Source organism: Macrobrachium nipponense, chromosome 13, assembly GCF_015104395.2.
Source record: "Macrobrachium nipponense isolate FS-2020 chromosome 13, ASM1510439v2, whole genome shotgun sequence".
Taxonomy (NCBI): Eukaryota; Metazoa; Arthropoda; class Malacostraca; order Decapoda; family Palaemonidae; genus Macrobrachium; species Macrobrachium nipponense.
The window spans coordinates 75,891,702-75,905,679 of NC_087206.1; the positions used below are offsets into that span (position 1 = coordinate 75,891,702).

Sequence of the window (13,978 nt, forward strand, 5' to 3'; positions counted from 1 at the left end):
GAATAATGCATAATGAAAGTGTGATTAGATACAGTTGTGTGTGCACATAAAAAGGCATTTTTTTAGAGCAGAGGAATAATGCGTAATAAAAGTGTATTTTGAGACGATTTTGTGTGTACATTAAAAGGTGGTTTTACTCATTAGAGCAGAGAATTAATCCCCAGTGAAAACGGGTTAAGAGACGATTTTGTGTCCATTTTTGTAGGAAAACTGATATAATGAAGGAGAAAGAAAAAGGACAATAATTACTCTTAAGAAAATATGTTTTGTAGGAAAGGCACAAAGAACAGATTGGTTTTTGGAGAGAGAGAGAAGAGAGAGAGAGAGAGAGAGAGAGAGAGAGAGAGAGAGAGACCTTACCTTACCTTACAGACCTTACATCTTGTTCGGGTTGCCCCAGGTCCCTCAGTGTGAGGCACCTCTAATGTCTACCAGAGTTAGTTGCTAGTACATCTTCCGGTATATTTTGCATCTTCCAATCTTGGATGGTCTGGGATGCAGTTTTAGATATTTGTCGAGCTTATTCTTAAACACATCTACGCTCACTCCTGATATATTCCTCAGATGAGCTGGCAACGCATTGAATAGACGCTGCATTATCGATGCTGGTGCGTAGTGGATTAATGTCCTGTGTGCTTTCCTTATTTTTCCTGGTATAGTTTTGGGCACTATTAATCTACTCTGCTTGCATTTTCTGATATTTTTAGTTCCATGATATTTTCTGCTATTCCTTCTATCTGTTTCCAGGCCTGAATTATCATGTAGCGTTCTCTTCTCCTTTCTAGACTATATAATTTTAAGAATTGTAGTCTTTCCCAGTAGTCTAGGTCCTTAACTTCTTCTATTCTAGCTGTAAAGGACCTTTGTACACTCTCTATTTGTGCAATATCCTTTTGATAGTGTGGGTACCATATCATATTGCAATATTCAAGTGGACTACGAACATATGTTTTATAAAGCATAATCATGTGTTCAGCTTTTCTTGTTTTGAAGTGCCGTAACAACATTCCCATTTTTGCTTTACATTTTGCCAACAGAGTTGCTATTTGTTCATTGCATAACATGTTCCTATTTCATCATCACACCAAGGTCTTTAACTGCTTCCTTATTTGTGATGGTCTCATTATTAGGTCCCTTATATGCATTATAGCTTTTCTTTCTCTGTCTCCATAATTTATTGATTCAAATTTATCAGAGTTAAATACCATCCTATTTACCTCAGCCCAATCATATACTTTGTTAAGGTCTCTTTGTAGAGCGTTCCTATCTTCATCACAAGTAATTTCTCTACTTATTCTTGTGTCATCTGCGAAACTACTCACTACCGAATCCTTAACATTACTGTACATGTCTTCAATCATAATAACAAACAGTATTGCAGCTAACACCGTACCTTGCGGCACACCGGATATTACCTTGGCTTCATCCGATTTCTCGTCGTTTGCAATAACTATCTGTTTTTCTGTTGTGTAAAAATTCTTTTAACCATCTTCCTACTTTTATCCACGATATTGTGTTTTCTAATTTTCTTCGCTAATATATTATGGTCTACTTTATCAAAGCTTTTGCAAAGTCTAAATAAACACATCTGTTTCATTTCCGCTTTTCATATTTTTGAATATGTTCTCACGGTGGACTAACAGTTGGGTTTGTGTACTTTTTCCGGGTACGAAACCATGTTGTCCTTTATTAAACAAATTATTTTTTATTAAATGTTTCATAATATTTTTCTTCATTACCCTTTCATACACTTTCATAATATGTGATGTTAGACTCACAGGCCTATAATTACTTGCCTCTAGTCTTGATCCACTTTTGAAAGTAGGGGTAATATATGCTAATTTGTGCTCATCATAAATCTTGCCTGTATCTACACTTTGTCTTAATAATATTGCAAGTGGCTTTGCGATAGAATGAACTACTTTCTTTAACAAAATAGCAGGAATTCCATCAGGCCCTGCAGCAGCTCCATTTTTAATTTCATTAATAGCCTGCACAATACAGCTTCATTATATCTATGTCAGCTAAATATTCACTATTTTCATCCCTTACTTCTATATCATTATCTTCATTATCTATTCTAGGGGTGAATTCTCTCTTATATCGTTCTGCCAGTATGTTGCAAATTTCCTTTTTTTCATTCGTTAATCTCCCTTCATTCTCAGAGGGCCTATTTCTATTCTTCTTTTATTCATCTTCTTCGCATATGAGTATAATAGTTTGGGGTTTTGTTTTGCTTGATATTTAATAGGGTTTTTTCTTCCAAGTCCCGTTTTTCATTTTCTTTTGATTGTATATCTTTTGTTCTGCATTTTCTATCTTACTTTTTAGTTCTATAACTTTCCATGCATTTTTTTCTTTTGCAAGTCCTTTTTTCCACTTTCTGATTTTCTGGAACAAGATCCTTCTGTCTCTTGGTATGCATGAATGATGTTTACTTTTCTTCTTCGGTATATATTTTTCCACTATTTTCTCCAATATTTTATATATATCTCCGTATTTACCCTTATGTCATCACTTACGAAAATGTTATCCCAATCTTTGTTTAATTCTTCATTAATTTCTGACCATTTTATATTTTTACTGTAGAAGTTGTATTTTCCATATCCTTCACTTTTTTCATTTCTTGCTTATCTCTATTTTCACTTGCTTTGGAATGAACTGTTAATTCTATGACATTATGGTCTGAAATACTCGCATTATAAACTATTATTTCTTTAACATAATTCATCTCGTTCACAAATACTAGGTCTAAAGTATTTCCTTTCTTTCTTGTTGGCAGGTGATTTATTTGTTGAATGTTTGTATTCTAGTAGCATATCTAATAGCTTTCAAATTGCCATTTTATCGTTCTGCACTACTATTACTCTCTTTTTTATAGTATAAGTACAACCACAATCTCCTATTCGTTCTTTCCATTCTACGAAAGGAAAGTTGAAGTCACCAGATAGGAGAATAGTCCAGTCCTTGTGATTTCTACATATATCATCCAATTTTTCAATTATTAAGTCAAACTCTTTCAGTATTAGGAGGTCATATATTACTATGGTTCATCAATTTTTCAGATTCAAATTCTACCGCTATTAGTTCACATTCCTGAGTTACTATATTTCTCATATATTTTTCCTTGTTTTTTGTCTTTCCCATATATTGCGGTTCCCCCTTGATTCCTATTTTTTCTATCTGATCTATAAGTTTGGAACCCTTTTATTTGATCTATCATTCCCAGTCTCTTGGGAATACCCAGGTTTCACTTATATCATTATATCTATTTTCTTTTCATTTTGGGTTAGTTCTTCTAAGTACTCTATTTTTCTTTTTGAGTTACTCGTAACTAAACCCTGCGCATTCATCACTATGATGGTTTGCGTGTTTTCTCCTTCATTTAATACTGGTAGTAATAAGGATTTTCCCCATGTCTCTTTCCTGTTCTGGTATGTTGTTCTTTTTTTCATTTCCAGAAATTCTGACATTAAAAAATAAAACCAACTTTTCCATAATATTTGATCTTCCTTCATCATAATTATTCATTTTGTTGTCTGAATCTGCAATTTTCCCCCCCCGTTTCTGCAATATCCTCTTGCATAATAAATACAGTTATTATCTCTTGAGTAGAATTTCGGAGCTGATGCTTTGAAATTTTTTGCTGACACTCTGCATATCTCATTGGTGGTTTGCTTTTCTCTTTACCTGATATTCTTTATTTCTCTCTTTATTTGTTTCTTTCTTATTTTGGATTTTATTACTTGGTTTGGTTATTTATTTGATTATGATTCATGGCTACAGGGTGCATATATTTGCATTTTTGTCGAACTTACATCCTTTTCCTTCTTTTAGGTTTTTACATATTTTTGGATGCAGATCTCTGCAATCATCCCCCATATCCATCTAAGTATGCACATTTACCATATATTTCATAGTTTTGACATATCTTAGGATGTTTGTAGTAACATCTTTCTCCAAATCTGCAATTCCCTCTTTTCAAAAGGTTGCAGATTTTGTCTTTCTTGTCTATTTTTTCCTCTTTCCCGTCATTGTATAGATCTGGGTAGAGCCTCTTCGGGATTTGCTTTTCTGTTGTCATATCGTAATTTATTTCTTCGTAGGTATGCTGCTTTATTGCCTCATAGTAGTATCAATGAGTATCTCTGCATCCATACCTTTATCTTGTTCTTTGTTTTCCTTATTTTTTTCCTGTCATTTCATTTTTGTTTACTTCTCTTCCGTTTTCCTCTTCTTCTTTTTCTTCTTCTTCTTCCTCTTCCTCTTCTTCTTCATCCTCAACTATTTGTACATTCAATCTTGATTTAATAACATTGTCTATCCATGATAGACATGTTGAACAAAAAATTCTTGTATCTTTTCTCAAGTCTTGTATTACCTCAGCACACTGTGGATGGGTCGGAATGTTGCATGCAGCACATTTTCTGATTAGGTTTTGTGGATTGACTATGCTATACCAAACCTTACACAGTTTGCATGCTTTTGGCATTCTTTTTCCTAATGCATCAATTAGGATATTCACAAGATTCACCTTATTCATTTTCTTTGTCGGAATATGTTGGTTTATGTATATTTTCTTTATGAGTCTCTTGACCACTTGGATTTTATTTGGAACTTCTTCAATTATTTTCAAGATGTTTTTCATTAGATTTGTTCCAGTTTGAAGGATTATATCCTTCTAATATATCTATGAATGCTTTTGTATCTTTTGGTTAGGACTGTTGCTGATTTCATAGATGAGAAATGCCAGTTCCCTTCCTGCTACCTCATCGTATTGCGAATCTGCTAAACACGCCAAATTACGACCACCTCTTCCCGCAGTTGGAACTTACTGCCATCTTGTTCTGTTTTATAGTATTACCACTTGATAAACTAACTTAGAAGACGCTTTATCCTACTATTTTCACACTAATCTTATCACCGATAGTTCACGAACACTTCTAGATATTTCTCAAATTCTAGTCGTATGTTAAACTTGTGATATCTGTTGATTAATCTGACTTCACACGGGTACGTCTCACCAAGCAAGATGGCTACTACGAGAGAGAGAGAGAGAGAGAGAGAGAAAGCAATTTAAAAGGAGGTGTGTGGAAAAAGAAATAGAGGGACAACGATTTAGAAATTAGAGGTTTTCAAAGTAAGACGAGAGAGGAGAGAGAGAGAGAAGTAAGAAGTTAGAACAGGAATATGGGGCTTCTATTTTTTTAATAACAGTTAAGGGAAAATTGTTAAAGAGAAGGAGTTAGAGTATATCAGAGAGAGAGAGAGAGCGAGAGATGAGAGCGAGAGAGAGAGAAGTAAGAACAGGAAATGGGGCTTCTTTTTAATAACAGTTAAGGGAAAATTGTTTGTTAAAGAGAGAGAGAGAGAGGGCTTATTTTCAAAGAGAAAAGGGCAATAATTTTGTATAATGCTGAAGGAAAATTGCGTAGGAGAAAATGGCTACTTTTTCTATAAATGTTGAGGGGAAATTACAGAAGGGAAGTTAGGTTACAGACCTTCTATGTGCATAGAGCTTGAGTATTTTTTGCATATGTTTAGGAGAGAATGCAGAGGGAAAGATAAGTTATAGACATCCTATGTGCATAGAAAAATAAGTCTAGACATCTTGCCAACACCCTGCATGCAAAGATTCTCTAATAAACACCAACTTTGTACAAATTAAACCAAAGATATCTAAACTCATCCTCTTATATTCCACAATATAAAAATACAAACAACAGAAAGTAAGCACACTTAGTTATACGCCAACTACCAAAGTCACTCGAAGATGAGTCATTCAATACCAGTCTCCATCGAATTCGTAAAATAACAGCAAAGAAACCATTCCAAATCGAAAGTAACCAATAATGATATATGAAAAATAGCGAGGGCAGAAATAGTCATGAAATAGCAGTGGAAAAGACTTTTCAACTTGATTACAGAGCAATCTGCCATAAAATTTAAGGACATTATCTCAAATCACTTAGTACAGTTCAAATTCATTACTCATCCATCAGTTGAAATCTACTAAAACATTATTGCAAATAAATAAATCTGTTCTTCTGTAGGAAAACCAATGTCGATACAGGATTGTTTAACATTTTTTGCTCAAGTTCATAAATAATTCTACCTCAAAGCGAAGGGGTTGGCAAAAGGGTCATCATCAGTAATAAAGTAGAAAGGCTCTCACCTTTCACTGTCCGTACAAAGCGAAGATGGTTCCGGATTCGTCGATGACGAATCTCAACAGTTGTATGAGGTTCCAGACCAAGCTGGTGCCCTGGGCACTTCTCGACCGAAAGTCGTACCAACTTCCGGTAAGGTGGCGGAGACGTCGGAAGGTTCCCTTGAAGATATTAAGGTTTTAAAAGATTCACTTAAAAGATGGCGTCGTCTGGTTTGTGCTCACTGTGATGGTAATTGCTTATAGCAAACGAAGTTAAAGGAAGGAGAACGCATTTTCGAGAAAGTTCGGCAGCAAGGAGGTTTTCGCGCCACTGTTGGAGGCGCCTAGTTTGTGGTTGTTCCAGAATCGGCAGGAGTGTTGTGGATCTCGTCGTTACGTGAGAAACGCCGCGATTTCTGATGCAATTACCTCGTCTAGATTCATCTAAGAAGTTCTAGAAATCCCTGGAGTCGGTGACGTTCGCCGTAGCTCCGCCCCCTGAGTGCCTGTATAAATACGACGAACGAACTTTGGAGAGCAGTGATCGTAGAAGAGAGAGAGAGATTGTAAAAGAGAGAGATCACCAGTTAGTAAGAGCCACCAATCAGATTATTAGTGAGAGATCAGCAGCAGTGATCGTCAGAGAGAAACTAGAGACGAAGGAACTGACGAAGCATCAATCAAGAAGAAAAAGTTGCTCGAGAGTTTGGTTGGATATTGGTCTAGTCGTCTTCAGGTGTGGTCTACCGTTGTTATCTCTACGTTGAGCAGACGTTCGGAGAAGAAAAGGTGAGAATTCCGCCTTACAAGAAGATTAGCTTCTGCAATACGGAGTCAAGAGGACGTCCGCATCGCCGATCTACATTTATGAAGCCAGCGCGTCGAACCGCCAAATTGGGTAGCAAGTATTTTAATTTCCTCACTGTTTCCCCAGTTCATGCCGTGTAAGATTCTATCTTTTTATGTAAATAGGAGATACCATTCTGCATTTACCTTTGTTAGTAAGCTTGTAAATAAACCTTTGTTGTGTTAGTGTGTCTTTCTATATTTATATCCCCAGTTTCAACTGTTTGTGTTGATAAGTTTTTTTTTTTGTTTTTATTTCTATCGAACCTGAAGCGGAGCCTCCCTCAGAGGCCATAACATTGTTCTCTGAGATCTCTCAGGGTCCGTAACACTCACAAGTTTATCGGCTCCCAATTCCTGCCACGATCAGAGAAAGTTTAATGTAAAAAAAATATATTGTACTCTGTTTTCACTGAATTCATAGAGAGAGAGAGAGAGAGAGATTAATGGTAAAAGAATATTGTACTGTGTTACCGTATTCAGAGAGAGAGAGAGAGAGAGATTAACTCTTACGCCGATTGGACGTATTAAACGTCGAGTCAAAATGTCTCCTGTATGCCGATTGGACGTATCATACGTCGGCTCAAAAAAGTTTTTTTAAAAATTCGCGGAAAAATACTTATAGGCCTACCAGCCAAAAACTTTTGTATCACGCGCCTTGGGGGATGCTGGGAGTTCACGGATCAAGGCGTTGTTTTGTTTACAATCGCTACGCAGGCGCGCAAGCGCGAATTTCTTTCTTATCGCACTAAAAAGTATCAGTGACACATCTCGGAAATTATTTCGTCACTGACATAATTTTTGCACCATTTTAAATTATCCTTTACATGAAGTATTATATATGAAAATGTGCGCAATTTCATGTAAAATACAACAAAAAATACTCATGATTGTAGCTTTTATCAGTTTTGAAATATTTTCATATAAAAAACGATAAGTGCAAAAATTTCAACCTTTGGTCAACTTTGACTCTACAGAAATGGTCGAGAACGCAATTGTAAGCTAAAATTCTTATATATAGTAATATTCAATCATTTGCCTTCATTTGCAACAAATTGGACGTCTCTAGCACAATATTTGCGATTTATGGTGAATTTATGAAAAAACTTTTTCCTTACGTTCGTGCGATAACTCTTCCGATAAATTTTTTACGTGCGATTGTCCTAATGTTTGCACCCTTTTAAATTTGCCGTTACATAAAGTTTTATATGGATGTGTCGCAATTTCATGCACAATACAACAAAAAACAACCCATGGTTGTAGCTTTTATCAGTTTCAAGATATTTTCATATAAATAACGTTAAGTGCAAAATTTCAACTTTCGGTCAACTTTGACTCTACCGAAATGGTCGAAAAACGCAATTGTAAGCTAAAACTCTTATATTCTAGTAATATTCAATCATTTACCTTCATTTTTGCAACGACTTGGAAGTCTCTACATAATATTTCGATTTATGGGTGAATTTTATGAAAAAAAAAAAAAATTTCCTTACGTTCGCGCGGTAACTCTTCCAAAAAAAATCAAAATTTTTTTGTGCGATTGTCGAAATGTTTGCACATTTAAAATTAGCTGTTACATAAAGTTTTATATATAAAATGTGCGCAATTTCATGTAGAATACAACTAAAAATGATTGAAGGTTGTAGCTTTTCTCTTTTTCGAAATATTTGCATATAAATTACGATAACAGAAAAAAAAACCACGTTCGGTCAAATTTGTAAGCTAAAACCCTTACGGCCTAGTAATATTCCGTCATTTTTCTTCATTTTGAAACAAATTTGAAGTCTCTAAAACAATATTGTGATTTATGGTGAATTTTGAAAAATATATTTACCTTCACTCCGCGCGCCGATTCGCCGGCCGCAAGTCTCCGAAATACGTACATCGCATTATCCTAATATTTGCTCCTTTTCATATTAGCCTTTTTATGAGTGTTTCATATATCAAAATGTGCGCAAATTCTGAAAAATACAATAAAAAATATTGAAGGTTGTAGCTTTTTCCATCTCCGAAATATATGCATATAAAAAAATATATATATTAAAATTTTGACATTTGGTCAAATTTAACTCGTCCGAAATGGTCGAAATCTGCAATTCTAATCTAAAACTCTTACAGTATGTAATATTCAATCATTTGTCTTAATCTTGAAACAAATTGGAAGTCTCTAGAACAATATTTAGAATTACGGTGAATTTTTGAAAATAACATTTTTTTACGTCCGCGCATAACGAATTCGTACATCATTTTGTGATAATATTTTTCCGGTGTTGCTTTTATAGTTTGACCGTTTTTTGCACAGCGTGATTTGAATACAATTATCTATGAATTTTTTTTTTTCGCTACCATATATCGCATTATTTACATATGATAATGATATTATTTTTCATTTCTGATGATTGCATACTAATCTTCAGGCAATGAAAAAAAAAAAAATGAGCCAAAAATGAACTCTTAATCTTAAAAACTAAGCGCGCTGTGATTTTTTGAAAAATTATTTTTCCGCTTCCGCGCTCACTCCAAACCGGCGCCGGCATACAGGAGAGGTTTTGATTTTAGGGCTTCGGTGTAAGAGGGTTAATGGTAAAAGAATATTGTTGTACTCTGTTTCACTGTATTCAGAGAGCGAGAGAGAGAGAATATTCAAGTTATTCCAGTATAGACGCATGAAAGTACATGGGAGAACCAGCTAGTTGGTGAGATTATACTACTTTAGCTACAAAAAAATCAAATACTAAGTTTGGACTGAGTTTGTTTGCATGCATCATGCAAGCTATAGAAATACTTGTATTTAGACTCGAATGATAATGTGGGCTATTATTTTAGCTATGAAAATGCAAGACATGAAAAATTCCTTAGTTAAATTTAGATATGGTTTGCTAAATATAGGAATAAAGGAGGTGAAAAACTGTTGGATTAAATTACTATTATAGACAAGAAAATAAAAATACCTGAAAATTAATATTGATCTGGGATTCCCTAAGAGAACTTTTCGAAACCTTTGCTAATCTGTGGAAATCAAAGGAAGAAAAATATCGATTAGCTTGTTTGTCTGTACATGGCTTACATGATGTTGTTGAAGATTAAGCTGGCCTTGTGGCACCGTGGGCTCTTGCTCATGGAGCAGCCCGTGGGACTTACATGGAGAATAACGAAATATGGTAACCTGTCCAATCATTTACGGTCATTAATATGATGCCACATTAGGAAGATGGTAACCGACTAACCGTTGCCACTTCAGCCAAAAGTTGCTGTGCTATCCTCATCCCCACTAGTTCTTCAGGGCTATGCATTGCTTCTTATACAGCAGAAAACCCGTCTTTTATACTGAATGCATCGTTTTTAATGCTAACATACAATTAATCCTATATTATTTCTCCCAAACACTAAGTACCCAACAAAGGTGAACTAATGAACAACTATGTTATACCAAACCCTGTTCTACGCACACATTCACACATACTCACAGAATTTGTTTCTTTTAATTAATTTCAGATTCCACTGCGTCCTACAGCACTGTCACATATATATGGATCAAAAGAATTTTTCCACCACCCTTTTGCATCATTGCATTAAAAATGTTAGGATTTGCGCTCATTTCAGCCCTTCGTAGAAGGTAAAACACACAGACATAACACAGACATGCGCACACGTAACTGATTTTACTGAGTGTGGATCTCCAATGTAAAGTGCTAGGGTGTTCTGAAGCACTTGTTGGCAAGTTACATCAGCCTCGTGTCTCCTGTCTTATTTACTTTTCCCATCAGTAGGCACCACACTCATGGAGTTGTTATTATTCAGAAGATGAAACCTATTCATATGGAACAAGCCCGGGGGCCATTAACTTGAAGTTCAAGCTTCCAAAGAATAGGAAGAAGTAGGACGAGATTAAAGGGAACTACAGACAGAGGAGATACCACTTATTTAAGGGAGAAAAAATTAACAAATACAAACACTGATAGAAATGTATTAGAATACAAGGAAAACAGCAATAGGCAGTAATGTATTGCACATTCGCTTGACTTTCTCATGTTCCAGTTGCACGGCTTCGTCTGGGAGGCTGTTCCATATTCCAATGGTGTGAGGAATAAAGGACCGCTGGAACTGAGAAGTTCGACAATGAGGCACATTTACTGCATATTGGTGCTGCTGTTCAGCAAATCTGGTTGCTCTCGGTAGATAAAGGGAATCAGGGATCAATTGTGAATGAGAAAGGTCTATGGAAATACAACTTATGAAAAATTTACAGAGTCCATTCGTCGGTGGTCCAAGTCATATTAGGAAACAGAAACCTACCACCACGAACCACTCTATCTAAAAGAGATAAATCTTCTGACAGAAGTAGACATCCTTACTGGAAAACAGTATTCTAGTAAAAGGAGTACAAATGACCTAAAACAGGTTGCATTGATTTTATCACTGTTATAAATAGCGAGGCCTTGCAAACAATACCTAACTTTCGTGCATCATTTGCTGAAACTTTCATTCGATATTCCTCAAAAAGTTAGAGTGAGTCAAAAGGTTTTACGCCTAGAATAGGTAAAGTTTCAGACTCATTCAGCAAAGTGGAGGATGGGGTAGGAAATCTGTACAAGATCTACGAATCAATAGTGTTTTCGTTTTTCTGGAGTTCAGCCTCATACCTGACAGACTACACCATTCTCTGATCCGGTCCATGTCCCCGATTGTGGCTGAAGGCAGCTTCATTTCTCAAAAATGGAGACTACTACATGCACAAGTGTTCCATCAAAGGGCAATACTGAACAATCTTATTTTCCAGGCCAACAACCATGCACTTGTATACATTAATAATAACAGTGGACCAAGATTACTGGCCCAAGGAACTCCAGACACAATAGTAGGTCTTGGTTCACTAATGATTGCTTCCATAGCAAACTCGTTGCTGCCTACCTATAAGGAAATCTTGAAGTAATCCTAAAACATATCCACCCGCTCCAAAATTCTGAAGTTTATAAATAAGTGCCTTGTGATTTACTAAATCAAAAGCACGACTAAAATCTATCTGAATTACTCTGCAAGCAAAACTTTTACCTGTTCCTTGCAAATGGCATGTCAAGTCTTAAAAAGCATCACAACTATGTGGCTGCATCCTGTATGCACGTTGACTATCTGCTAACAATCCTTTAGATTCAACATACTTATATAATTGCTTTTAATAAGTTTTTCAGCAACTTTGGGGAGCATAGAGGGAATAGAGATTGTCCTGTTTTGAATTTATTAACTGGGGAGGCAAACACACTAGAAACAAAGGGAAGAAGCCATCAGGGTCTTCTTCACCCCAACTATCAAGGTTATCCAGAATTTTCTTAACATCCCCGGAGCAAAATGGAAATTTTGTGAGAAGGGAGGTTCAGGCTGACAAGTATCGGGGAGAGGGACATCCTCAGCTGATTGCTTGGCTTCAAAAGCTTGATGAAGGAGTTGAACCTTCTCCCTAAGGCCAGTAACCCTCATCTCATCTATTAGTAGTGGTGGGATGATGCAAATTTGGTTCTACCACAGATGAGGCTGAATAATTCCTTAAAGTTTGCTCTTCAAGGAACTATTGTAACTGTCTCTTGGCTGTATGGTAAGTTCTGTTTCGCAGCATGGTGAGACTCAACAAAAATGGCGTAATTTCATTTGAACAATTTCATTTTCATGCATTGAATTTAGTCTGTTTGTATCATCAAACCATAGTCATTTGTCCTAAATTGGTTGACCTTTCTAGAGACACATCTCATTTACATAGCCATCAGAATTTCATTTAACTTCTTGGGATCAGGATCTAATATAGCATCTGAAATATTAAGTGCCTGAGATGTCTCAGTAATGTGATCCCAATTGGCTCTGGATTTCAACCAGATCATTACAAGGTTATCCAGACCTGCCAGGACTGAGTAGTATCTGACAATTTGATTAAAATTTTCTTAATAATTGCACTTCAGCACATTCTAAAGCATAGGCCTCATATCTCGAGTTGATCCAAGGTTATCAGCATTTTGGGAATTTTCAGTCTCCAAAAGGGTGCAGAGGTCGTCCTATGGAGGGCCCAGGTACTCAAATCTTTATTGCTACAACTCATAAACAGACCGAATAGAAAAAATAAATAAGTAAACCTGAAAACCTTACACAGATATCATCAGCCTTGAATGGAATTCATTCTTCTATCAATGGCACAAGTGAGACCCAAATCTCAAATCTTCACCACCCCCCCTACCCTATACTACAGGGGTTGGCACAACATGATTAGAGTGGCCTGCTTGCTATGACTAAGGGTATTACAAGAATACAATCATCCCCACCTTAATCACATTAAGGGCAACCTTGATGGAATGACAAGAGTCCTAGCCCCAGAACAGACCCCTCTGGATTCTGGGTGGGCCCAAGCCAAGCAAAATAGTTCTGCTTTGAGCTTCAATCTGATATCTCTGAGGTCCAAACATTATCAGGTAGTTGATGATCCTACCACAGTCCCCACTACGTATTTAGCTTTGGATATAAACCCAGTCCCAACTATATATCTTTTAACTTTTATCAGGTCCAATAGATTTTACCAAAGGTGGAAAGTTCCACAATACTTACTCCAAATTTATATATGTTAAAAATGTATGCTAAAATTCCAGGGATTCAAGAGCCCCCTCACCACAGTTACAGGTAGTCCATGTCAAGGGGGTGCACTCACGAAGTGTAATCCCATTTATTTTTACTCCCTGCTTATTTCACAGGCTAGGCTAGTGCATTGGATTATACTTGAAAAATAAACAATAGATAGCAAGGATAAATCAGTATAGCTCAGGGTCACTCACACTCGTTAATGAACTGATTGCTGTGCTGGCTCAAGAAGTGAGGTTATGCTACTTATGAATATGATAGTTATTTTACAATAAAGTTTTGTACATACTTACCTGGCAGACATATACTTAGCTTACGCTCTGACGTCACGACAGAATTCAAAAACTCGCGGCTAACGCGACAGGT

General features: G+C 36.2%; 1 long non-coding RNA gene across 2 annotated transcripts in view; it reads right to left on the minus strand.

Moving 5' to 3' along the window:
• LOC135225498 (uncharacterized) overlaps positions 1-13,978 on the minus strand; it is a 48,269-nt gene that overhangs the window by 23,202 nt on the left and 11,089 nt on the right. Inside the window, exon 2 of one of the 2 annotated variants that reach the window (XR_010317009.1) lies at positions 6,176-6,331. This is a non-coding gene — a long non-coding RNA (uncharacterized LOC135225498). Of the gene's footprint in view, positions 1-6,175; positions 6,389-13,978 lie in introns of those variants that run through there. The other variant, XR_010317008.1, reaches the window with a different exon arrangement.